This window comes from Phalacrocorax aristotelis, chromosome 14, assembly GCF_949628215.1.
Source record: "Phalacrocorax aristotelis chromosome 14, bGulAri2.1, whole genome shotgun sequence".
NCBI classification, from domain to species: Eukaryota; Metazoa; Chordata; class Aves; order Suliformes; family Phalacrocoracidae; genus Phalacrocorax; species Phalacrocorax aristotelis.
This window is the reverse complement of record NC_134289.1, coordinates 6,277,730-6,304,190: the sequence shown is the minus strand read 5'-3', so window position 1 is coordinate 6,304,190 and position 26,461 is coordinate 6,277,730.

Genomic DNA, 26,461 nt, shown 5'->3' with positions numbered 1-26,461 from the left:
GAGGAAAGTCAGGAGGATGAAGGGACGTCTAAAATCATTGTCCCAGAGCAGCTTTCCAAACTGTTCCTCCAGCTTCCTGAAAGACTTTTGTTTGGTTGGTTTGGGTTTTTTTTTGTTTTGGTTTGGTTTTTTGGGTTGGTTGGTTTGTTTTTCATCTTTGTCTTGAATGTAAATGAGGGGATCCTTGGGTAAAGTTACTCATCTTTTCCCTATTCTAATGGATGTAGAGAAGTCCTAGGACAACAGTCCAAAATTGCTCCAAAACTCTTCTGGACTCAAACGGAAGCCTAGCACATAGCGACAAAAAAGCATCAAATAAGATGTAAAATGAAAAGGTTCCCTGTTTTAGTTATATTAAATGATTGTGTAAAGGAAACAGAGAGCAAGAGGATCATCCTTGGTCAAGGAGGAAATTAGGGAGTGTCTTAATGCCTCATTAGTGTGTGTTTGTGTCTGCTGCCAGCTTGAATTGACAGAAGACAGAGAAACTTAGTTACCCGAGTTTTGCACCTTACCAAAACTGCAGTTCCTATTTGTTCTTAGTTGTTTTATGTATGGGCATAGCCAAGATAAAGTTTTCCTGTCCCAATGTGTGACTCATCTTCAGGTCATGTTATAGCAGAGACTCTATGGTGCAAGGAACTGCCTTTTGATAGAACTCCAGTTGGGTGGGGTTTGGTTGCCACAGCCAGGTTGTAATAATCCTGGAAACCAAAAATGTAATAGTCAAGTAATGTATTAAAAGCAAAGGCCGCACAATTCTGCAGGAGCCTTCTACCAAGGCTTTACCAACACCGTTATCCCCTCTTTCCCCTCCCCTCCTAGTGAATAACATAGCTTGGCAACTCTCTAACTGATGGGCTGGTGTGCTAATGTTGTATACCATACTGCCCTTATAAGTAGCTCAAATTTTTGCTAGTAAACCATGGACCATATTATCTACTAGATGTTCAGATACCCCTGAAAACTGAATTATATTTCTGGAGGCCAAAGTTTCTAGTATTACAGTGATTTCTGAAAGCCTAGTCAAATGTAAATGTTGTGTATGCATTAACTAGGCAATTAGACTTAGAAATTTTACCCCCAAAAAAACACAGCTCTGGTTATATTGATGGGGATAATTGGGAGAAGCAGTTGTTTTGTCTGGAATTTTTTTCATGGGTATCTTATACTGAAGAAAGGATTTAAGACTCTACAGATGGTAAACTCACATAAATCAACGTGGGCTACTTGAGGATTTTTTTTTTTTTAATTTGAAGAAATAAACCTTAGAAAAGGCACTACGATAAAATACTACATTGATTTCCCGACTGTCTGTGTATGCTTACATTCCATTTTCTTCACTTCTGTATTTTCGTCTCTGTGGTCTTTGGTTTTTTTTTTTTTTCTTTTTCATCTGGGAAGCATTCTTTCAACGTTTGCGCAGTTTTGTATTTATAAAAGAAGCACGAGTATCTACTGGCAAAACTCTTTGTTTAGTATTATGTCAGCAAATCCTTTTGGTGGAAACCTGTATGAAGCCAAGAAGCCCCAAAACTGTTCACAAAGCATAATTTCTCATCTCAGTCTCTTGCTTTGCTTTTAGAAAAATTTCAGTGTTTCTTTTATGTCCTATTTTGTCTTCAAAATAAAAGCGTTTAAATTTCTATAATCTAAAATTGATTGGTTTTTGTCACAAACCATTTATGAAGGGAAGAATTATAAATGATGACATTTTAAATAGGTGTGTTTACCTATTTAATGAATTATTATTGCACATTATATTAATACTTATAATTTTATTTGCCAGTCATATGCATATTCTGTCAGATTAGGGTAAATTTAAAGAAAACTTCATGTTGATGAGAAGATTTGTCTTGTATATATTTCCCTAATGTAATCAGTCAGAAACTCAATGTGATTATGGTCAGTGTTATTGGTGTCTTGAAATTTGTCCACCTCACCTAAAAAACATAATTGCAATGTTGAGAGAGCATTAATATAATGACTTGGCAAAAAACACCAAGCAAAAACAATCCTTAAACTACTGCAAATCAGTTGCTACAGTAGTTCCCCATGGAACATTATTATGAATTCTGTTTTAATTCTTTCTTTCAGGCCCACTTGTATTCAATTAGAGAAAAGAAATTCAACCGATCACACCCAAGAAAAAGGTAGGGGGTTTTTAATTTGTTTTTATTTGTCTGTTTGTGGGGGGGTGTGGGTGTTTGTTGAGGGTTGTTTTTGTTTTTGTTTTGTAATCTTGGAAATAGTTTTCTTGGCCATTTGTATTTTTCTAAATTGGATGTCATGCTCTGATCTGCAGAGTGGCTCAGCAGTGTGCTTTATCTGTCCAAATTTCAATCAATACAATTAATTTTGATGTGCAATTGTTAGTACTTTATACAGTGCGAATAAATATCAGGGCCTGTTGTTGTGTGTGTTGCATTTTCTTTTTTGCTGAAGTCAGTGTTGCATTACCAAGAGCAGTCTTTCTAGATCAAACTAAATTATGTGGAATTTGAAACACATTCTTAAATATTCATTACTTATTTAAATAGCATATCATTTTGTATTTCCAACCTATGTATGTCCATCATTTTTTTGGTGATGGTTGAATTAGTTTAGTAATTACTTCCCTTTCTATTGAGTACTTGAGCAATTAGTAGAATAATCATTAAAGTAATTACTTCTCCATTGACTAAGAGTGATCTTGATATTGAAAATCCAGGCATTTTAGCAAATCAAACTATGAAAGCTTCTCTAGTACAGAACTGATTCACCATTCAAAATTAAAGGCGTTATATGATGAGGTGGATTGAATCTGTGTTGTAAATAGATTGGGCATTTCTGTGCCCCCAAATGCATTTTGAAAGTTTATGTCTCAAATTATATGTTGTGTTATTTATTTGTATTGAGTTTAGGGGTAAGAAATTAAGCATCTGTTTGTTTTTTTTTTTTAAAGAGAAGCATCAATGAATACTGTAATAATTGAGCTCTTCATATGGTAGAATCTCATCTTCCCTGCATTTCTTGAAAATGAAGCCTATATGAATTTAAAATTGAGGAAGTCTCAATAGTATTTTCATATTTTACATATTTTAGGTTAATAGATATTATAGTTCTTTGAAGTATTATATGCTAAAGAAGGCCTAACTGCAACAGACTGTACACAAATACCTGGCCACTCCATGTACCACCTGGAATTTGTTGAGCTGTATCAGACTCACTTGTGCATTGCAGACCACAAAGATGGATTTTGCAATTTGCCTTCCCTGGTCCCCTGCGACAGGCGCTGTGCCACTGCTTTATTTACTTCTCAGAGTATTGCTTGACTCAAGGATAAAGGCAAACTCCTTGAGCTGGGCAGCCTAGTAATTTACCATAATTAGCAGCTCTTACACCATAGGTATTGGATTATTCTTTAGAGTAAGACAGTCAGAGTGCTGAAAATGTTGAGCCTGTGAGGCTCAGGCAGTGTCTCATGCAGACTTAGCCCAGTGGGTTTCTGTGAGAGAATTGCTCATAAATTAGTACATGAAAACTACTAATACTCAAAACCTATACATTTGATTCAGTAGGGCTCTTCGGTACAAACTTAAGTGATTGAGTGAATGGGTGCTTCAGTTCAGAAAGGCGCACTACATTGTCAGCGGAGCAGGGCTTTCACATTAGCACGATGGTACCTTTTTGTCCATATGCTTGAACTGTGATCACAGGAAAATCAAAGCCCTATTTCTGGCTTTCAAGTATACTTAAAAACCAGCAAAATTTAGCAACTGACATTCCCTGCCCCCGTGTGCATGATCTAATTGAAGGTATGGTCCCCATCATGATACAATAGACTTATCTTTGCAAAACCTTCAGCAGGTCATGTGGAGTATATGCTGTCTCTAGGTTTCCCTGTGGTGTCCTTGGAGAAAACTGGAGTTTATTCTGCTTATTTTAAGTATCACCCGACTTGCCTCCTTAGGCATCTCAGGCATCATGTATTTGAAAGCTTGCTCGTGGGTGGGCTTTGAAAATGCTAGAGCTAACATAACACAGATAAACTTATGGCTTGCATCACAAAGGGCATCACAGGAGTATGGTCATGGTAGCATGAGAAGTTCCCAGCACTTAAACAATTATTGGAAAGCAGTCTTGTCTTGTGAATGTTCTTTCGTGACTCACTGACAGTCTGACTCTGGAATCCTTACATTGACTGCTGCCATTAGCATATCATCAGCTATAATGTCCTCACAGTTTACATTTTCTTTTTAAACTGTTTACATAGGTAAAATCCCAAATAACATTTCATTCAGGAGTTTTCATTTCATTCATATGTTTTGGGATTGTCACATGTAATGTGAAGGACTGCAACCTATCCGATACCAATTTACATGGGAAGCATAAGTAACTGACAGAGTCTGCTGCAAAGGATACAGAAAGATACAGAAAACCTCCCATATAATGGGCTGGAGTTCTCTCCCAGTGTCAAGGGTTTGTGTCAAGTGTTTGCATTTACAGTAAGGCTGGCTAATAAGATACTGTACCTGACTTATCTGTGGGTTGCTGATTAGTTTGGTCTTATTACATAATGACATTTGAAAAGGATTTTAGTGCTGCAGACAGTATCTAAAAAACGTATTTGGAAAAATCAGGTTGCTCAACATTGGGTTATGACAGGTGTAAACTGTACCGGGCCTTTTGCAATTCTTCAGGTTTCCTAAACAACTCTTTGGCTCTATTTTCCTGAAGTATTTTCCCTGAGTACAGCACTACTCTATTTCACTTTTACAATTAATTGAAGTGGTTGGAGGTCAGCCAGTTTGACCAGAGAGCTACAGCCTGGCTGTTTTATCTCCTGAGATACTTAGCACTGAAGATTCTCTGTAGAGATTATAGTATTGAATAGGAATTACTCTATATATATCCAAAGTATATTAAACATTTGTGCTTGTGAAAGGAGCAACTGGTGGGGTGGGTGGTATTTTATCTACACTGAATTAAGATTGCTCTAATTGCCCATATTGGCAGTTGGGAAAAGGATCATGCAGCCTTGAGGAATTGAGAGTGAAGCAAAGGAAGTAAAACTCTAGGAGTGTTGCTTTCAAGAGTTCTAGCCCTGCAGTTAGCCTTGTCTTTGAATTAGGGAAGGGGGTGCCCTTCATGGATTTAGGTTGGAGAGAGAAAGGGAGTCAAGGTACCAACGTAACAGCTGTAGCTGGCTGTATAATTTCACAGTGCTATAGAATGTTTGAATATAAGGGTCACAATTACACCTTAGCTTTAAATTTGTAATGAAGTTTAGTTCTTAATTGTAGCCCTTTTAGAAAATGAAGCTACTGATTACAGCTGGTTTTTTTTTCTTAAACATGATTTAATTTTTAGACAATACTGAAAAAACAATAAAAAAAGAAAGAAAACCACCGAATGTTAAAAAAGCATGTTTTAAATCTCCTGTGGAAAATAACATCATGTAATTCTTTTGAGTTTCAAGATGCTTTAGATGTTGTTTTCATAGTTGTTCTGGCACATTTTTCTCTGGTTTATTTATACCAATCTCATAACTTTTTATTGTAACTTTTGTGAGGTCAGTGTTTAAAAATAGTAACGACTTAGAAATGGCTTTAAAGATAAATCACAGTACATCATCTAAATAGGGTTATTCATAGATATAATCAGAGCACTTACTGATTTTCAGAAGTTTGTGATGAACAGCAATATACAAGTGCAATGACAAAAGAGGCAGGGGTTTTTTAACTATAAAATAGTTTTCTATATACATTTAATTTTCCAAGGCCTATAACTGTTACCATGATAAAATGGCCCCGCCCAAAATCTCAATGACCTCTTTCAATGATTTTTTCAATGCTCTTGGGAATATGGAGAGGTCCCAGTTGACTGGAGGCTGGCAAATGTTTTCCCAATCTTCAAGAAGGGCAACAGGGATGACCCTGGTAACCATCAGTCTCACTTCTGTGCCTGGTGAAATTATGGAGAAGATTATTCTGGGATTTACTGAAAAACACCTGAAAGACAACGCAGTCATTGGTCCCAGCCAGCATGGGTTCATGAGGGGAAGGTCCTGCCTAACAAATTTGATTTCCTTCTATGACAGGGTCACCCACCTAGTTGACCAAGGAAAGTCAGTCAGTGTGATCTTTTTGGATTTCAGTAAAGCTTTTGATACTGTCTCTCACAATATCATCATGGACAAAATGCCCAGCACACAGCTGGATAAATACGTAATGCAGGGGGTGAGCAATGGGCTGGCGGGTCGGGCTGAAAGGGTCACGGTAAATGGGGTTACATCAGGCTGGTGGCCAGTCACTAGTGGGGTTCCACAGGACCCATCTTGGGGCCACTATTCTTCAATGTCTTCATAAATTACTTGGATGCAGGCCTTGAAGGAGCACTAATTAAGTTTGCTGATAACACTCCTGAGGGCAGGGAGGCTCTGCAGAGAGATCTAGACAAATGGGAGAGCTGGCAATCAACAACTGTAGGAAGTTTAACAAGGGCAAGTGCTGGGTTTTGCACCTGGGGCACAGCAACCCTGGATATACATACAGGCTGAGGAACAAGAGGCTGGAAGGCAGCTCTGCAGAGAGACATGGGGGTTCTGGTTGACAGCAAATTGAACAGCGAAGAGGGCAACCATGTCCTGGGGTACATCAAGCACTGTGTTGCAGACGGTCAAGGGAGGTGATTGTCCTGCTCTGCTCCACGCTGGTGTGGCCTCACCTTGGGTGCAGTGTGCAGTTTTGGGTGCCATGGTGTATTAAGGATGTAAAACTACTAGAGAGTGTCCAGAGAAGAGCCGTGAAGTTGGTGAAGGGTTTAGAGAAGAAACCGTATGAGGAGCGGCTAAAGTCACTTGGTTTGCTCAGCCTAGAGAAGAGGAGACTGACGGGAGACCTCATTGTAGTCAGCAGCTTCCTCCCAGGGGGAGGAGGAGGGGCAGGCGCTGATCTCTTCTCTCTGGTGACCAATGCCAGGACCCGAGGGAATGGCAGGGAGGTGTGCCAGGGTAGGGTTAGGTTGGGCATTAGGAAAAGGTTCTTCACCCAGAGGGTGGTGGAGCCCTGGAACAGGGTCCCCAGGGGAGTGGTCACGGCACCAGCCTGGCGATATTCAAGAAGCACTTGGACAATGCCCTCAGACTCATGGTGTGAATTTCGGAGTTGTCCTGTGCAGGGACAGGAGTTGGAGTTGATGATCCTTGTGGGTCCCTTCCAACTTCTATGATTCTATGAATTTTCTGCATAAATAATTTAATAGTTTTCTCTGAAATCTTGTGTTCTTCCAACAGATAACTATAAAATGGCACAGTAATGTGAACTGGGTTACCTTCTCACCAGTGGCAATAAATGGTATTCTAGAAAACCTAATAAAGTTGATGATAATGGGAATGTAGACAATAAAAATCCCAGTAAAATTTTCTTTTTATTTAAAGTATGCCTTTCAGGGGGCAGGGAAATTGTCTAGAGAAGGGGAGTTTATGAACATGCAGCAGAGTCTTTTCAACAAACTGTTGTCATCTGGGAAAAGAAGATAGATGTCAATGTTTTCCAGCCCATCAGGCTATGCTTGCTGGCTTAAAGGCACTTCTGCCTATATAATTCCAAATAGGCATTTCTGGAATAAAGCCAGTACCAGCTCTCTGGAAAACAAACAAAACAATGAAATGGGATTTCTTGAGGTTGCTGCATTCTAGGGTCACTGCTTATGCTCTCTGGGGTCACAAGCCATTGTTCGGATTCAGTTAGTCCAAGGTATCTCAGTTATCTTTTATTCAGGATATCCAAGTTCTCTTATTCAACATATACCGCATCAAAATATGGTAGTTATTTGCCTTTAGAAAACTACTACTCTGTTCAAGACAAAATGACTCTGCATCTGAATATGAGGCTAATGCCTGGAACCTGAACAAACCCTTTCTTCTGGGCAAGGCTGGTCCCTGTTCTGCAATGAGTCAAGATCTGCGCTAATTTCCTCAATCTCCCACGGGAGACCATTCTCAGATGTCTGAGCCCCTTCCTGTTACCTGTATGCAGGTGGTAAGGTTGGCAGCATTTGTTATTATGCTTCAGCTATTTGAGGAGATAACCCACTTCTAAATCATTCAACCAGGAAAATAAGGATGAGGTACTTAACAAAGCATTTTAGGATACAGAAAGTGAAGTAAGATGGGGAGAGGAGCAGAAAGATCAGTTGCTTGATCAAAGCAGAGGCAGGATTTGCAATATTTGGACTCTGGTTTGTTGCATAGGTATGGTGCATGTGTCATTGGAGGTAAGTTAAACTCCAAACAATAAAAATATATATGTTTAGAATATGAAATGTGTTTGCCGTATCTGTATTTCACATCTATATCCTGGCTTAGATTTAGTTAAATTTAAAATATTTGTTGTGTTTTGTTTTACTTGTGTAATATAAGAAGACCAGTGTGCCACACATTAATTCCTTGTGTTTAAGGGATTCTGCTAACTGTATCGGACTCATGACTGATAAGATGGCACAGCTACTGAGGATGGCTGAGTGTGATGACATTTTGCTTTTGAGCAGGGTCAAGTTCAACATAATGTTTGAAGTCCTCCATTAAACTTGAGCTTAATTTTGTTGTATGGTTTGTTGAAGATGAGTAGAATTTTATTTATTTTTGCAGGGCTTTGCAGAAGCATGAAAGTGAGTAGGAGTGTTAACTGTATTGTGCTCTCCAACAGTTCACGGAAACTGCAGCCCAGGATTGATAGCTTTTGGTTTTCAAGGCACCTATCTTAGCTGGGGAGCTCCTGAAACTTCTCTAGCCGTATCACCTATGTTAAGAGGAGCAAAATTAGTCTTGTCATGAGTGTCTGAATTTTGCAGACCTACCTTTTTTTCCACTCACCCTGTCATGTGTCAGTATCTGCTTTTGCAGTGTCTAGTTTGAAACTGATAGATTTTTTTTTTTCTTTAATAGTACTGGAAAATTAACAAAGTACTTTAAAATTATTAATCTACTGAACAGGTTTTTAGTGATCTTCTTTATTAGAGATCATTCAAGCGGTAATTCAGTCTTCAAATTTAATGAAGCAGAAGGCAACAGGCCTCCTGATGTAAATAATGAACTCCATATCCTGCTTTTGTCAAGCTATTCAGAATTGAAGGATTCATCTATGCTTCACTGGGTAGGCAATGAGAGACTTCCCTACTGAAACATTTTTTGTAGGTTAAACAACTGTCAAAACATCAAAATCTGATTTCTTTTTTTCTTGGGAGTTTTATGATTTTTTTAATACTTCTTATGTTTGTTACCTAATAAACAGCCCTTAGCATATATCTGTTTATGCTTATTCATGTAAATTCTAAATGCAGTAGTTTGACAGAAGTATAGGTAGTTTTCATCTATTGAAGTCATAGTTAACTCTGAAGCAAGAGTCATAGCACTTAGAATAATAGCACTGCTCTACTGGGGCATGCTGAAGCTCATGAACAGTAGGTATGGAAGGAGCCAGTATTGTGTGTGAAACATTAACTTCTTATGCTTGACACAGTCTGTAGCTGTATGGTTCAGAGAGAAGAAGAGTAGAAGAGTGGGCAGAGTAACAAAGACAAAATAACATAACGAGGTATGGAAGTTTGTGTGTCATTTTATTTGCAAGTGAGTGTTTCTGTAACTTTAGCACAGCACTACATTGCACGTGCAGAAGGCTTGTGACACTTTCACAGCATTTCAGGAGTGACAGCAAAGTTGCATTCTGAGCAGAACAGGTCTTACAGTTGTGAAATTGCACAGCTGTTTCTAGGTTGCACTACAGAAAGTAAGGAAACCTCCCTTGTCAGGATTCAGCTTGGAGAGCACAAAAGTCTCCATGTATTCACCATGGTGATACTCTGTACTTCTAGACAGTGTAATCAACATCTGGTTATCCATGAGAAATTTGTCGGTACTGTGTCTTTTCCATGCTGCAGGTGCAGGATGCAGGTAACTCCCTGCAGTGCCAAGTTAGGTGTGGTGGGCCCTAGTGTCTCAGATACACTGCAGCAGAGAAACAGCAGCCCTGCTCTCTGCTCTTCTCAGATGTGAAAGCAATTAACTTACTTTTGCATAGATTGCAGCCTGCTCTAAGTTTGCCAGAGTTAAACAGATTTTCAGCAGAGCTAGCCAGTGTCATTACTATACTCCAGGCACTGGCAACATAAAAAACTATACCATGTTAAAGATGTTTACCATATTAGCTGAAATTCAGGTGAACTTACTAGGTCTAGCTTGGCATTCGTTCCATAGGAAGTTAGGCACTTGTGCAGAGCTGTGCATGCCCTAGCACTAGGTCACCTTGTCCTCTGGGTTTTGGAGGTGTTCTGTCGTGTGACTGTGGGGAGATGTGCAAATGTTCACAGTGAGCCTGAACTGAAACAGCCCAAAATAATAGTACAGGGTTTCCAAGTATTTATGCATGAGCCACGTAGGTACTTATTGCCAAGGGCACCCCCTACCTAGACATACCGGTGCACTGTGCTCTGTAAAATGCTCTGCCAAAGGCTCTGCCATTCTTGTGCCTTCTCGGTTCTGCTGTTTAGGCTCTGCCTTTCCATACCACCAAATAATGGAGCACTGATGGTATATGGGAATCTGGCATCTGAGAACAAGCAGTGCCTCTTTCCACTAAAGAGTCAGGAGTAACTGGGTGTGAGCAGGGCATAAAGCAGTGAGCGAAACACTACTATAGAGTCCTCTCTGGAGCAGAGATATGGTCTAGAACATGCTGTATCTCATCCAGCAAGCTTCTGGTATGCGATGCTGCACACCTCCATCAGACCCTTGAAACCTCTCTACATTTGCGTATTGGATGTGTTCCCACACTGTATTCAGCCATCACAATTGATTATGCCCACTTGTTGTTCCCAAATATATAATGACATTTATCTCAAGATACTGCCAATTGTCATATGTATAATCAATTCTGTAATTCACTTTCACCTGTTGGAATTAATCTCCATATGTAGATCAGTCTGTCCGTTTTAATGACAAGTTAACAATGTATTTAAACACTGGTCAAGATTAAGCTAGGGCTAGCTGAAAATTTAAGTGCTTCCTATGACGACTTTTGAAAAGATGTTTCATTAAAGGTTGCCCACTTCACCCAAACTCGGTTTTGTGTGGAAAGAGAGTATCTAAATAATCTATAGGATAAGCTTGTATGATGATCTACCACGCTGATACTTCATGCGAAGTTTTGTGTTTGTGTTTTTGTTTGCATGGTGTTTTTGTTTTGGGGTTTGTTTTGTTTTTGTTGGGGTGGCTTATGGGGTGTTTTTTGTTTGGTTTTTTTGGGGGTGCTTTTTAGGGAATTCAAAACTGGTGCTTTGAAGTAGAGAACAAATTGGTGCTTAGGATGAGAGCTGTGCATCTAAGAGGTGCAGAAAAATGCAGTGGTGGGCAGGGAGGGAAAGGGTAGAACTGCAGCACGAGACTGACCCTGCCTTGCAGCTGTCATTACTGCCTCTCTGCTCCCAGCATACCAGAATTACCTGTCACAGGTAAAAAGTAATCTCTGTCCTCTCGGATGCTCAGTTGAGAATATTTTACTTTTTTTTAAGATTAAGCCCAGCTGCATTAGCCAGCTGAAACTCAACCTTTTCCATAGTTCAAAGTAAGAATTTTATACCATATCTGTATCTAATATAGCTGTTCAATATTGGTTTCAGGTGATGGAATATGTTTAAGAATATTTTTCTTTTCATATAATTAACTTTATGGGTTTAGCTAGATCTATACCTGTAAGCAAAATAAGCAAGAAGGTCTAAATACCACAAAACCAGGGATATTAAAATCTGCTTGTGGGATTTAGGAGCACAAATCTCATTGAGGGATGGTCCCAAATTACATGATATTTTAATAAAATCTGCCAGAATATGCATACAATGATATGCCACATTCCATATGGATTCTCCTGAAAACAGAGTCGCTTCCTCATTCGAACCCTGCCACTGTCACCAGGTAGGCTCACTAATTCATTGTTCCACATTGGCAAATTCACAGTAATTGTGCCTGTCTACTACTCTATAATTTTTTTAGCAAAATGTATAAATCTAAATCTGGAGATTTCACAATTTTAATATTGTATAAAGAAACAGGTCACTATTTGAAAAGCAGTGAATTTAAAAAACCAAAAACCAAAACCAACCAACAAAGTCCAATCGAACAACAGAATAAGTTGTTAACTTCATAGAAATCATAAGAAAGAAATCTTCAGACAGATTTCAGTTATTTTCTCAATTTCTTTGCTCCTTACATCGTTCTTTCTCCCCTAACCTTCCTGTCAGGCTTTTAGCTGATCTGTAACATAGAAGAAAAATCCCAACTTCTCTAAATTCAGAGTAAGATGGCAAAGTATTTTTTTAACCACTCACTCTCATTCTCTGTGTAATAGTGCAGAGTCATTTGAATATATGATGATATATCTTGTGATTAGACTTCTGATTTTAGACAGTTTTAACATTTGATATGAAATTTTAAAATCTTGCCTTGACCTTTTCCGTGTCTGCAGCCCCTGTTCAGGGCCGCAGATTGTGCTCCTGGTAGTGCATTATGAGAGGGATCAGTCTACTTGCTCCTCTGGAGCCGACCTTTAGCAGCACTCTGTGGAGGGGCAGTTGTATTTATTTCAAATGAATATGTGTGTTCAAACAATTCAGGGACAGGTGAAGGATCAGTATGATCCTTTCACTAAATAGCACTAAAGATTACATATGGTATCAGACTTCGAATACTGGTGAGTTGACCACGAAGGCACACTGGAAATTTAATGCCAGAGACTGGGTTTTTTTATGGTTTTGGATGCCCCTGAGAAAAAGACTGACAAGTAAAATGTAATTACTTTGAAACTTCTTGTTTGTTTGGGGATTTCACTAGAAACTAATCGAGGCTGTGATGAAGATATGTTCATTTGGCACCTTTTTGTCTGTACAGCAGCCTTCCTTGTTTGGTAGGGAAGAACTTCAGTTCACCAATGTATTTTCAGTTAGCTGGAAACTCTTCTGCTTTCGACAGAACAGCCAGAAGGAGAGGAACGTTTGGCTGGTGTTTGTACTGTCAGGCTCCAGTGCAGCTACGCCAGGCTTGCAGTGTCAGCCAGAACAAATGTTATTTTGTAAATCACTTTCCTGTTGGTGTGTTCAGGTCTGTCTCCTTTACCAGCCATTCTCTGAGTGAGCTATCCCATTGCCTTGTTTTTCACAGAATCACTGGGGCTGGAGGGGGCCTCTGGAGATCTAGTCCAACCACCCTGCTCAAGCAGGGTCAATTAGAGCATGTTACTCAGGGCCATGTCCGTTCAGGTTTTGATTATCTCCAAGGATAAGGACCCCACAACCACTTCTGGCAACCTGCTCTAGTGTTCAATCAACCTTGCAATAAAACAGCTTTTTCCTATGTTTTAAATGAAAATTTAAATGGAAATTGCCTCTTGTTCCCTGAGAAAAATCTATCTCCACCTTCTTTTTTTCCCCTGAGGTGTTAAGATCCCACTGCAGCCTTTTATTCTCAGGACTGAACGATCCCAGCTCTCTTATCCTTTCTTTATACGATCAGTGCTCCAAATTCTTAATCATCTTCATGGTCCGTTGCTGGACTCTCCACTATGTCCATGTTTCTACAAAGCTGCTTTCCAGCCATTCAGACCCTGGCCTGCACTGGTGCTTGGGGTTATTCCTCCTCAGATACAGGGAACTTTGTTGAAGTTCACAATGTCCCGCCAGCCTATCTCTCCATCCTGTCAAGGTCCCTCTAAATGGCAGCGCAACCATCAGCCATTCCTCCTCCTCCTGTATCATCTACAGGCTTGCTGAGAATGTGCTCTGTCCCATCATCTATTAATGAATACATTAAATTGTACTGGTCCCTGTATCAACCCCTGGGGGGTGCTCTGCTAGTGACTTGCTTCCAGCTGGACTTTATGCTACTGCTCACAACCCTTTGAGCCTAACACTTCAGCCAGTCTACCACACCTTCCACTTACCTAGGCTGTACTTCATCAGTGTCAATGAGGATGTTATGAGGGAAAGTGCTGAAAGCCTTACCAGCATCAAAATAAACAATATCTGCTGCTTTCCCATCATCCACGGAGCCACTCTACTCATCACAGAAGACCATCAGGCTGCTCAGGAGTAATTTCCCCTTTGTAAATCCATGGTAACTGCTGCCAGTCGCCTTCTTGTCCTTCCTATGTTTGGAAATGGGAGTGAGGTGATGCTGGCCAGCCTATAATTCCCAGATTTTCCTCCTTGCCCTTCTTGAAGAAAGGAGTGACATTTATTTTCTTCCAGTTCTCTCCCAGTGACCATGACCTTTCTCAAAGTAAAGGAGAGGGGCCTTGAGAGCTAGCTCCCTCAGCCCTTTTGAATAAGGAAAATAGAAGGAACAGTGGTAAAGTGAATGGGCTGGGTTTTCTGACAGCAAGATAGCAAATAAATGTTCTATGAGTGAATTTAGGCTTTTAAGCTCAACAAATAGAATGTTATGCATGAAGGTGATAGGGAAATACCTGGTGGCCAACTGGCTGGGTAAGAATTCTTCGTCTTTTAACTGCACATAGGAAAAATTTGCATTAATTTTGTTTTACAAAGAGAAGGGCTGAACATACGAAAACTCACTGAGACAGATTATTCTCAAGGTTAATTGAGATATATCAGTTTGCACTAGATTTCTCTCTCACAATTTTCTGCCTGATTACCAGGACTAAATGGTCAAATACACACACCTTTATTCAGTGCAGTTTCTCCAAGTTTAGAGATCCCAAGAAAGATGGATTTAGCCAGCTTGGTTCAAGGCTGAGATAATTAATAAAACTGTAGAACAAGTTATTTATAGGCTCATGGAAACCTAACTAGGGAGGAACATTCAGCATGGCTCCCTGCAGTCCTGTGCCTTGATTATCCTTGGTATGCAGGCACTTCTGATGTAGCTTCCTCCGTTTGCACAAACTCAGATTTTAATTTGGAAGGAATCTAGAATTTAGGGGCAGGAAGGTTAAGTTTGAGATCTGAACTGTAGATTGCTCTTGTCTGTGCATCACGGTTTGGTCTTAGGAAAACAAAAGATTACTTTTTCTGAGACTCATTGTGGAACTGCTAACTCTTAACATATTAGCTGGAGAAGATTACTTTGTATATGGGAGCTCTTTTTCTGCATTTACTTGGTGCTCTTTGTAAGTCGTGTGATTTCAGGAATAAGGGCTTGAACTTGATGAGCCAAGCATCTCTTTCTCAATAAAAGTTGAAATCACACTTGAAATCAATGGGAATTACATGCTCACAGCACCTTCAGACTCAACTTCCAATGTCCATCACTGCATTTTTGTGTGGACAGGAGCACTGGAGATCATTAAGGAACAGTAATTAAGGGCCTTCTCAAAGAAGTGCACAGGAGAAGATGGGATATTTAAGTGTTTACCACTAATTTGAAAAACACAGTTTCAGCTGACAGGCTGTTTGTTAGCTGCAGTGTTTGTATTTGTACAGTCGGCCATAAAGGTTTCTGTGTCTGTACTCTGGTGGGGTTAACTGAATGGAAGGTTCAAGCTAATGAGTAGCAGATAATGACCAGTATAGTTTGAGTACCGAATTATAATTTATTTAAACTTGCACATTGATCAGAGTTAGTGTGTGTTTCTACCAATCTGTAATACATATATTTACAAGTAATTAGTATTATTAGGATCTTTATAAATGACTGCGGACCAAACTTGGCATTTTAGATGTGGAAATGTGAGTGAATTACGGATTGTTTGTTCAACCAGTTCTAACAGTGAAGCAGAATGGTGGAAAAACACATGGTAGCCTGGCAAAGGACAGACTCCACTAGCAAATGAATGCTGAATTGAGCAATTAGGCAGGAAATCAAAATGAGGATTCATTCTAAGACAACACATGGCACATGATGCAAAGCAGGTCTAGAAACAACTGTAGACACTGGCAGAGCATTGTCAGCACCTGGTAGTGTCATCTATAGCCAGCATCCTGCACTAGAGACTCTAGAATGGCACAAACATTTATCTTGCCTCTTTTGAACCATTTTGAGAGCAGTAGCTTGCTCAGAAGTTTTTTAAAAAAAAGAAATGAAAAAAAAAAAGGAGAAAGGGAAAAAGCTCCTGCTAACTGGAAGGAAAAGAAAAGAGCTTGGCTCTTTTAATTTCGGTGTATGAAAATGCATTCCCTTTTGTTTCAGTAAGTCTCTGTTATGGGAAATAGTTGCTGTGTAGTGAATGAAATACCTGAAAATGAAATATTTTAATTTGGAATATTTTTAGTAAGCATTATGTGTTGTTACAGGCCAGGATAGTAAAACTTAGCACTGCAGTTATGAGCCCAAATGAGTTTGTGGATTCAACAATAATCACAACCTGATATTAGTGACTTAAATAAATCTTGTATTTATTTGTGTTGGAAGGAAATAGAACAAAAGGATGTATACAACAAATCTCTAACCATGTTTCTGCCTAACCTTGAATTTGGCTTTCTGTGCAAGACCCTAGGTACTGGTACTTCTATTCTGGGCCTTCTCTGCACTCTCATCAGATGATCCTTGCTTCAACATCATGGTAGAAATTCAGTGGTACAGAAAGCCTTGCTACTGGTCTTCCACACAGAGTTTAATTTCCACAGAGCAGTGCTGTATAATGCCAAAGCTGAAATAGCTCCTGCTTGTACTCTGTCATTAATGCTCATCTGTCAAAAGCAGCAACACTCATCCAGAAAGCATGTTGAAACTCGGGGTGGAGGGAGAGGGGGCATCATTCTGCCAGTATAAAGAAGAATTTAATCCTTCCTTAAAGAGTGTCCTGCATTATTTCGCAAATATTTTCTATGTCAGAAAGTCCACATAGTAACTTCAGTCAGATTTTTACCATCCTGAAATTGACTTTGATTAATTTTCCACACCAAACAACTGAATTCCAAGGCTTATAGCACACGCTGGGGGTATGAACACCACCATGTGCTGTAGGGATGGCACTAAAGTGGTGTGGTATTCCAGGGAGACCCGAGTGTGCGTCCCCTGCATAACACGCGCTGGCTCTGCTCTGAGGTCGCTCCTGTTTCAGCTGTAGCCCAGACAGTTCCTGGGCAGGGAGGAGGACAGAGACTGCAAAAGGTAGATATGTGTGGAGCACTTGGTGTCTTAGCGTGAAGAGCAGAGTCTTGGCCTCTAGTTGCAGCGTTCCTGGGTATTTCTAGTGATAAGCGTATCCTGAGAGAGGGTGTTAAAAACTGCCATTTTAATGAAAAATGTAACTTCTTGCATAATATCATCAATGTCACAGAAAAATAAAACTCATGGAAATCCGTAGGGCTCCTTTATATCTTTTCATATAATCTGCTTTCATTTGGTTCTCCTTTCTAGTACTTCATTGCTGGGAAAAGTGAACCCTTTCAGCAGGACTCAGTCACAGGCTCATGTACATTAACTGTAGTGGGTTTGGTATGGGCTGTGAGAGTCAAGTGTTTTCTCACTTCTGGTTCAGATGTAATTTTCTTAATCAAAAAGAAAATTACAAACTATTTTCATGAAAATAATCTGGCAAAGATTTGCATAGTACCTACTGCCACATTGTTTGAGTATGGGATGCTAAATCATGGCAAGCTGGGACAAGTTCTGGTTTGATAGTCAAGCTCAGCTGTGCTGTCTGGTGAACTGCTGTGTGCCGAATAACTGGTGCTCTTGCCCAGTTCTGCTGCAATAGGAACATGGATACCTAATCCATGTCGCTGGAATGTGGTAGGGACCTGTGCCTCAGTGAATTTACATTCAGGAGAAAGGTTGATTCTTTTCACCTGCATGTTAAACAGAGAGTACCAGAGAGGATTACAAACTACTGAGACTGTCTAACAGACAAGTAAAAACAAATACAGTTCAGAACATCATCATTCAGTGGTTGCTGCCAGCTAATACTGTCTGAGCCTCCCTATTGCTGGATGTAGCCTCTTCACAGAATGTGAGTCAATAAATGTATGAAGTCAGAAGCTGCATCTCAAAATGCATTGAAAACATGTAGTTTGATAATAGGGCACTTCAAGGGTAGGCTAATTAACATTACTTTCCTTTGCTCACACATATTAGGGAACTTTTCATAAAAAGAATGAAGCCCTAATTATTCAATCAGCAAGACTAATTAGGAAACATTACCTGCATTAATCGAATGTGGGACAGATCTTAACTACTGCAGGATTGATTCAGGTGTCTAAATGGGAAGGGTTGCCTATGCATTTGTCAGATTGGCTGGGGTCCCTAATTTTTAAGGGAACTGGTATGGATCAGAAGTCTCAGCAACCCAAAATATTATTAAACCTCTTAAAGCTTACTCTTACACTTTAGCTTTCAACATTGACTTCAGAAGGGAACAAACCTGTCACAAAGATATGCTGATCAAGTTACTTAATGCAACCTATAAGAAAGGTTCTATGTCTCACTGTTCCCTGAATGTTATTGAGAAGACAGTTCTGCAGCCCTTCTATCTACCTGCTGGTAGTGCTTTGCCTTTGGGTTCATCACTTAGCAGCGAGGGCACTCTGCATCGTCATGTCACTGCTATTGCAAGAGAATAAAGCTTACGTAGTGGTCCGTATCTCCTAGTCACTTACGCATGTGCTGCACAGCTCAGTGTAGTTTTGGAAATCTTTATGATACCGGATTACCTTCGAATTTTTCTCTTTTATTTATGACAAACTAAATTCCCTTAGGATACAGTTTGTGTAAGAAAATAATAGTGACAGCATCCTATGTAAAGGCAGAGCAACTGAAAACAGATGGAACTGAATTATTGGTGGGAACTGAAGATATTCAGAATAAGGAGACAAAGGATAGAATAATACAGGGTATATCTACTTGATCATTCTGTAAGGCAGGAGCTATAGTCACTTTCTTAACTAGCACAGCCTAAACCAGTGCAATCAAAACTGAAAGTTACAAGAAGAGATTTTCACATAAAAATAACTACAGAATATTTCTGAGTGAATATTAATTTACATTGTCCTCTTGGGTGGGTTTGGGTTCATTAAGAGGTTCAAGACCCAAGCCAAACAATTTGTTTCCCCACAAGTGGTAGCTTTAAGTTGGTGTTGGTGTATTTGGTAAGTTGGTGTATTCAATTACTTAATTTCTTCATTTTTTAACACCTTTGAGACTCATTTCCACAGGTGGTAATGAAAAGTTAGTAGAGTGGCTTTTCTTTTTTTTTTTTTAATCGGTGCCAGGTGTTTTCATTATATTCTAGGCCCAATTCTTCTGCTCATATTAAGAGTATTCACATGATTTTTCTTGACCTTCTCACTGACATGGGCTTGGCTTTGCTATCTAACCAAATCAACCAGAAGAACATTCAGGGGAAAAATGACCTTTAAATGCCTGCTCATCTCAGGTAAGGAATAATAAGGGTTCACTGGCTCCCAACAAGATGGTGGGTTTTCTTAGGTGTCAGTACAAATTCATTTCAGTAAAAGAGGAGAAATACCTATAAGCTATTTGTGCAGCATCCTGAATTTGGTAGCTAGATAGAAATTGACTTGGATGACATTTCTTCACTGGGTAGTAGTTGATTAGCTGCAGTAAAAAAAGAGTGGTTTCAAAGGTACAGCTGGCTAAGCCTGGTTTAGGTGTTTCAGTCAAACTGTCCTATCCTTCAGCCTTGTCTTATTTTTGAAAACAAAATATATATAGTTTACAAAAAGCTTGATTTAGATTAGAATAAAAAGGAAAGCATTGCCTGATTCACCCAAATAAGTTGTTTCAAGGGCTGATGAAAGCCTGTGTAGGTTAACAAGGGTCTTTCCTTTGAGAGTAGTGGAATTAGGTCAGTTTCTTATTTCAGTACATCTGGCCTACAGGCATCAAAACCAGCTGTACACTCAAACAATTTGTTTGCACACTCCTCATTTATGGTTAGAGGATGAAAATTTAATTGGAAATAGGATGGATCAAAATCTTTAAGCTATCAGTAGTTACAGTCCCTGCTAACCTGAAAGTTGTACTACCTGGATAGCTTTGAGGTAGATAAAGAAATTAATTAAAATTAAGCTAGAGATCAAAATCTTACAAACCACTCAATCTACAAACACTGATAAGATGTATTTTGTTCCTGTTCTTCAAACAATAGGTGCAAGTCTTTTGGGGATTTTCTGTTTGCCAACCAGAACAAGCAGTAAAATTTTTTCCTCCCTGACAAAGCAGCTTAATGCCAGGAAAGCCGATGCAGCTAAGTTCCCTCACTTTCAGTGAATGGCCAAATCAAAGGCAATTCAATGACACATGGGTAATGGCTGACTGTGGGTGATAGTAAATTTGTCTGTCTTGGTACAAATGTCTCTGCATGAGGACATTGGCCAAAAGTAGCACTGCACCATCAGGTCACTTTATAATATATAAAAATAAATAATTATAATTATTATTTCTAATAAATATAAATGGAATGCTTCTGGTAAGTGTGCTAGTGCCTGCTTGTCCTCCTCATGCTCATTGTAAGTATCAGTATCTGATTTATTGTTGACTATACTTCTGCTGCTTCAGAAAACTCACACTACCAGAATTTTTAAAAGTTCTTTTCTCTTTGAAGAAAGTAATGTAGGAGGGGTATCAAGGTCAGTGTCCATGTCCCCGGTGGCCTTGGGGGGAGGGAGGGGGTCACAGAAAAAGAGTTTGTCCTTCTGTTTAAAACCAGTTCAAAGAATCATTCCACCTTTCTAGAGGAAACAAAAGAAAATGCAAGACTCCAACTCCAAACTACCTACATCTTAGCTTCCTACAACAAAGTGTGACATTTACAGCATTTATAACTGTCGAGACTGGTTCTGAATAGATAATAATAAAGGACAATTCAGTGATAAAAAGGCAGAGTCTGACCAAAGATATTTTCATATTTGACAAGGAGGGGGTAGGTATGGGAGGAAAGGATGGCACAGAAGCCTAAAGAGAAAGAATTAGTGAAGTTAACTTTAAAATTACTGTCTTCCTTTTGACTGGCTTTTAATTTGTCTAGGTATAAATTAAATTCCATGCTATTGTGAAGATCAGAATCTTTCCCTTATGTTTGTATGAGAGGAAAAAGTTGAGGGGTTCTTTGCAGGCTGCTTGAAATACCCCTGTGTTAGATACTGGGGTGATATAGATGGATACAGAAAGAAGCGCTACTGAGGGAGGGAACTAGAGGGAAAGATACTAGTGACCTTGAGGAAGGTTTTGTTTTGGATCACCTGGGTGATTTTGACAGGCAATCAGTTTAGAGCAGTCAGGCTGACATTGATGACAGTAACTGGTACACTGGTGACCTGTAAAGCACAGGAAGAATCAAGAAACAGATGGTAGAAAGGTTAGTGGAAAAGACTTAAAAGTTCGGTTTTTCCATAACTTGAATAATTTCCCATATACTTGGAGCAAAAAAGCACAAGTTATATTTTAATGCTGCTTCCATTTTAAACACTTTATTTTTCTTTCCTCCGTCTCTTCAATTTTGTCCCTGTTTACGTCCAAGGAGGTTTGCCGTTGCTACAGTTTGGGTTGCTGGTGCCAGAACCTAAAGGGACTACACACAAAGCTGGCGTGTTTTGGAAAATGTACCTGAAACTAGTGAGAAAAGATGTGTCTTGTACTTTTGGTGAGACAACCTTGAACGCTAGGTGACAACAGCTGAGTGACCCATGCTGCTTCTGCAGAGATGGCTGCAGCTTGGAATGGTAAAAACTAGCAGAAGAGATGGAGAAGGTAGTGCTACTTCTGTCACAATTTTCTCTTGTAGTAGTTTTCTGCAGTCTGCCTCAATTACGGCTGCACCGTCAGTCCTCTCAGAACCACTCCAGGAGCACTGAGGATCAGCAAAGAGCTTAGGCTCAGCAGTGAGCAACAATAAGACTTAAACATTTGTTTGCTGTTGTAACTAGGGAACAGAAACACAAGGTTTATCTGCAGCTTTAGTACGGTGTGTTGGCTTCCAATGCCTCCTATTGGGCTGTGTTGCTTTTCCCAAGAAGGAAATGTTTATCTGCTCTTTCTGAGTTTTGACAGTTTTACTCTGGAAATTAAGGATTCCAAGAAATGAAGAGTGAAACGCATATGGCTTGTCACTGAAACCTGACTAGACAATGCTGTTTTCTAGTAGCTTGTTGGGTCGGTATTAGCAGTGAGAATGTAGCTACCTCTGGGTTGTTTCTTCTGGTCTTTAACAGCAGAATCCCAGAGAAGAGGAGGAAGTGGGCTGTTTCCCTCCATGGCACAATCATGTTAACAGAAGTAGCTGGGAAGTTGCTGTTTGGATAAAATCTTTGTTTTTCTTATTTTCTTTTACTTTCAGATAATGAAGGTAACTAGAAAAGGATCCAAGCTTGAAAATATGCAGTCAAATTACTATCCTTCTAAAGCTTTTTACTCTTTGCTTTTTACTCTTCCAAGGTGTGAGAAGCGACTGCGTAGAAGCCTGTCTGCTTCCAGTACCATCACAAAGATGGGATAGCAATGCAGTGATTTCCTTTCAGAGTGCCTCTGTAATAAAATCTTCATCATCTAGCAGCCTGATTGCCTTCTCAGGATTTCAGATTTACAGAGGATACACATTATGAAAATATTATCTTATTAAACTAGAACATCCCCAGAATCTCAACTGCTTCTCAAAGCCATTGGATCTTTTGTTCAGGCTTTGCCCACAATCAAACCTATACAAGACAATTATCAGCCTTCTCTGAGAGCAACGCTATCCTGTCTGACAGTACTTCTGAACGGGTACTTGTGTGTAATCACCACATATTGCTTGAGTTAAGAATCAAAACTGGGCCTCTCTCAAAAGGCAAGACAATATCAATGCTAAAAGGCCCCAGTGAAACTATTTTAGAATGTGCGAGTATGGCAATTCTTGCCTACTCCATATTAGCCAAAAGAACAGTAAAAGGAAACAACAGATTTTAGGGAGGAATGAGCATTAGAAGAAGGTCTGTGGCTTGATATGATTCAATGTGGGATGAAAAGGACTGGGTCAAAGAACCCACAAGCTGTCTATCGATAAAGACCAAGACTTCTAAAGAATTATTTTTCACTTAGCATTTTGCTCATTATTAAAAATAACATATTCGCTGTAGTGAATGTAGTGCAGAAAGAAGTAGTTTGGCAGTTACTTTACATTTGAATGGCTACTATCATTTTGCAGAACTGTTTACACGTTAGGTATAAGTATACAGGTGTGTGTTTATAAAGAGCTTTGGTAAATTTCATTTGCTGTTGCCGGACTTATTTCCCATAAACTGCATTTCTAAGAAATTTGAAAGTGAACACGATTCATTTGTTTTGAATTTGACTTTGGAAAATAGTTTTCTTCCCTTAAGTTTTGCTGGGGAAAGAGTTAAGGCTTTGCCTGCAGTAGCTTTATGAATGTTGCTGCAGGCAAAAATTAGCTTAGCAGTTTTTGCTAACAACTCCATCCTTTTTCTTCTGAACTCCACTTTCATGTAGCAGAACTGTAAATTGTATCCCAATAGAGCAGGAAAACTGAAGGTCAAAGAGAAACGTAATGTGCTGATCACATGGCTTCACTTTCATGAAGGTAGGAAGAACTCTGTAAGAGTAGGTCAAAACGAAGCTAAAAATTGTTGGGGTCAAAACCCCATAGAAAAAGTAAAGAACTCTTTCCATGTACCATTTTTATAGCAGGGTGTGTGTGTGAGTGAGTTTCTTTTTTAGTAAAGAAAGAAGCAAAAATAATATACTTAGTCAACCTTTTGCCTTGCTGCATTCAAATGAAAACTTATGAAAATTACGAGTCACCTAGTGTAGATTTTGTCCATGGCGCATAATGCTGGTGGAAAAGCCCTGGATGTTTTCTTTTCTTTGCCTTCTTAGCTGCTGCTCTGAGGTCAGGTGGAAGAGCATTATAACTTCTGTTGTGCTGCACAAAGGTGTGTGTTTTTTAACGCTACATTGAGGTCTAATGCAGGAAAAAAGTCAGTAAGGCTACAACTTCCTGGCATTCAGTAAACTGCACCGTGAACAGCATTGCATTTCTGCTTCTGCTGTCCGCAGACATCAGGAGGTTGATGTCTGCAGTGCAACATGCCCTGGTGCTGGCAAGCAGCAAATGAATTTCACTTTTTAACTCTTCACAAGTATACCTGAGAACAGTTTGAATACTTGTACTTTAGATGGATAGTTTGTATTTCAAAGCAAATGAGGAATGATTAAAGACTTTAAGATCAGATTTATGTCTTCAGCTTTGCCATTTGCTCTGTCAGTGACCAGGAACAAGACACTAACTCTCTCTTGTTTGTCACAGACTCTCTCTAGTTTTGTAATCAGAGCAATTTTCTAAGTTTATTCTTTCCACGTCTGTTCTCTCCCATCTGACGTTAAACAAAACTTATCTTCTCTGCTTAAAAAAATTCCTTTCCTCTTTCTAGGACTGACCTCTTATTTCTTATCCAGTATGTACGTGATCCCTACTGCTTAACTGCTCATCCTGTCATCTGTCCTCCTGCTTACCAGTTTTTGTATTGGTTCTAATGTAGCTAATGCCAGTGTGACCAGGTAGCGTTCCTAAAACATTACTAAAGTTCCCCTCTGTTGTCTTCCCTATCGTTCATGACAGTGCTCCTCTACCATAATGCTTATGCAAAGCTTGAGGTAAGTTATTTGGCTGGTGTAATGAGTTTAAGGGTTTTCACTATGATCCATAATTTACTCCCTCATCTGCCTTTATCATCTTTTCAGCAATAGGGCAAGGATGAGTACTTCTTTCTTCTATTTTAATAGCAGTTACAGAGTCTAGGTAACTCTTTGTGTAGATGCTGAATGACTTGGGCAGCTGGTGGCAGTGATAAACCTGTGATGTTCTTTGCACGTGTTCTGTGGCCTTTCAGTTTGACAGTGAGAGCCTTTAATTTTGTCTCTGATAGAGATATTTGTGTGTTTTTGTTTTGTCAGAGGCTTACCATTCTTGTGTTGGTTCTACTCTATTGTTACAGCATCAGTGACAGAGGTGCAGGGCTAGGACTCTAATATGCTGTGAAAAATGTCAGGAATGCCAGCCCTTAAACGTGACATCACTGATGGGTTACTTCTCTTTGCAATATATGATTGCTTGGTACACTTGGACGTGCAGAGCTCTGCCCTGTGCTAGACATGTGAATGGCTCCCGATAGCTGCAAGGCAGAGGCTGTGTCAAGGCACATAGGGCATCACGAGTGTTTTGATGAAGGAGTGCTGGGACGTGGTCACCTGCCCGGTGAGACTGGGGCTGCTGTCCAGCGGTTCCGGATGAATCATGGGTTTACACGAGTGTTTCATCGCTATGTGATTAAAATTAATGTAGGATTTGGGGTAGTTTTCTACCCCAGGCTGGAACATTGTCAATCTTGACCCATCAATTTCACTCTGCTAAGGAGGAAAAGCACAAGCCGTGTTCATTTTCATGGACCTGAATCAAACCTTAACCTGGGCATGAAAAGTCTGGTTGCTTGATGAAAACCCTTACTTGAAGGGAGGGAATCTGTTTTGATGTGTTGAATGAGACGGCAAATATTAGCACTACTTTTTGACTAAATCTTTTCTTTCAGTGTCTCAATATGCTGGATTTGGTTGAAAATGGAAGTTTTAGTTATTATGTCTTTATCTCAGTTGGACTATTTCATCATTTGCTGCTTACTCTGAGTGAAGCAGAATGATCGCTGACTGATTTGAGCGCTTTTGTCGGTGGGAATCTTTCAGTTGATATTAGTGGGTTGTGAAAAAGGTGCATTTTGTACAATCTAAAATCTAGTGTTCGCTGCCTATGAGACAGCTGATTTATTTAAATATTTTTCTTGTCTTTTAAGGGCCTTAATTCTGTTGTCTCTATTTGTTATTTAAACCCAATGTCTTGAACCTTGTTTTGACTAACATCTGAACTCAAATATCCAATTCTGTCAAATCCATCTTTGTCAAAAAAAGCGCAAGCTTTTGTCTGTAAAAATGCTACTAAAATGCCTTCTATTTGTTCTTAATCTGTATCAGTATTTTGAAAAGACTACTTACAATATACAATATATATCAAGTTTATTTTAAATCAGAGCTGTTTTCTTCTCTTTTTTCGAAGACAAAACACTTTCCAGGTTTTCTGTAATTCTGTAATACATGATCATATGGGTAGAAGAACTTGCTATTTCTTGCTTATCGTTTTCTCATTTTGTTTTACATTTTAAATAACACGGTGATCTACTGTATTGAAATGCTCAAGCTGTGTTTCCGTAGTGTGTCTTCCTTATTTTTACCAAAATCATTTTATTGAAAGCTTAAAAAGATAATGTAAGATCTTTTATAGTAACATGAATATAATTAAATAGGAAATACAATTTGTTATTGTTAAAATTTGGGATTATTAATGGAGTTTTTATTGAAAATAGAGAAAGACCATTATTTTACATTTTCCTGCAGGTGTTTTATGTAATAACCTAGAATTCTGAAGAAAAAGTACATCCTTATGCACTCTGTAGGTTTCAACTAAGAACG